The following is a 1,897-nucleotide window of genomic DNA, read 5'->3' as shown; positions in this document are numbered from 1 at the left end:
TGGTTGGAGATGCAGATGTACATCATGATATCGTCTTAGCAGTTTCTCATAGAAATATCATGGTGAAGATGGTTCTTCCTGCTTGTAAGCACCTACTTCTGACTCTACTAATTGGTGAAATAGGCCATGCTCTTTTGGAGGTGCTGGATAATATTTCACAGCTAAGTGACTTGGGAAAATGGGAAAAAGAGAAATATCCTTGAGAGAGAAAAATAAGTGGCCAGTGGATTCACAGTCAGAATAGATTGACAGGAAAAGAACTATTCACTTCTCTACTGAAAGCAGGGATAGATTTTGGAAAAATTGATGGGTTTACAACTAATGAACTATATAAAAAATACCAAGAAAAGGGGCTTAATATTAGATAGAATAGGCAAGTGAGAACTGCCCCCTACAAATCCTCCTGAAATATTGTATCCAAGTTCATTACACCTTCAGGGACAATAGGAAATTGGCCAAGACCCAGCTCAGATTAAAGAAATCTACAGACGAGATTACAGATCTCATATCAATTTGACTATATATTGGAAAAATGGATCAAATACCGTAACCAGGGCATTGATAGATACTGGGGCAGAGACCTCCCTGATTTATTGTAACCCTGATAAATTCAAACATGGAACTCCTATTGCCATCACAGGACTGGGAGGGGCTGAAATATTAGCAAGACAAGTCAAATTTGGACAATTACCTAAGAAAGAATATACTCTGGTTATTTGTGCACCTTCCTGAATATATCATTGGAACAGATATATTGAGAGGTATGACCCTGAATTTACCTGAAGGAAGATATCAACTTTCAGTAAGGAAGATAGGAATTAATACAGTTTTCATGGGAAAAATAAAAAATGGACCCAACAGTTGGTATAATCCTTGGTAAAATGGAATGATAGATGTGATGGATTAACTGAAGAAGAGAAGAAACATACATGGTTTACTGATGGGAGAGCAAAACATTTGGGCCACAAAATACATTGGAAAGCAGTAGCCTATAACCCATGTACTAAGCAGACTTTGAAAAGTACTGAGATAGGTGGAAGTACTCAATATGCTGAACTTATGGCAGTACATCAAGTCAGCAAAACAGAAAAAGGTGGGCAGTGTCATATATTTACTGACTCATGGCAATAGATAATGGGTTAGTTACATGGATACCCATGTGGAAAAATCAAAACTGGGAAATTTATGGTAAACAAATCCAGGGCAAAGAATTATGGGAAGATATATGGGACATGTATTTGGTTACTAATTTGTCAGTTTTTCAAGTAGATGCTTATGTGGCCTTCACCATGCCAGAATGTGAGTACAATGCACATGCTGATCAACTAGCAAAGATTGCTACTCAACATATTGTCCCTATTCTAACACCAACTGATGATCCAGTACTAGCAAAATGGTTCCATCAAACAGCTGGACATTTAGGGGTCCAGGCTGGTGGGCACAAGATTGAGGTATTAGTATCTCTCATTCATTGTTAAAGCAAATAGCAGATGAATGTCATATATGTCAATTAGAAAAGGAACATACTGTTCATTGGGTAGTAACTGGGGAGATAGCAAGGGAAAAGTTCCAACCCAAATTTTGAAAATAGATTATATTGTTCCTCTACAACAAGATAAAGGATACAAATTTATATGTACTTGTGTTGACACTTATTCAGGTGTCCTAGTGGCTTGTCCTTATAAGAATGTAGCCCAGAAAACACCTGTAAAACTCTAGATCTCAATGCAGATTCAAAGTGACAATGGGTTACATTTCAATGGTAATGAAATGAAGAGGTATTGTATATTAAACAATGTAGAATGGATATATAATATTCCATATTATCCACAAGCATTTGGGTTAATTGAAAGAATGAATGGATTATTGAAAGAAGAGTTAAGGAAGTTAAGTTCTA

This window comes from Petaurus breviceps, unplaced genomic scaffold (genome assembly GCF_028583685.1).
Source record: "Petaurus breviceps papuanus isolate PSGF00001 unplaced genomic scaffold, PetGlider_PUasm1.0 78, whole genome shotgun sequence".
Classification (NCBI taxonomy): Eukaryota; Metazoa; Chordata; class Mammalia; order Diprotodontia; family Petauridae; genus Petaurus; species Petaurus breviceps.
Note: the sequence above shows the minus strand (reverse complement) of the source record.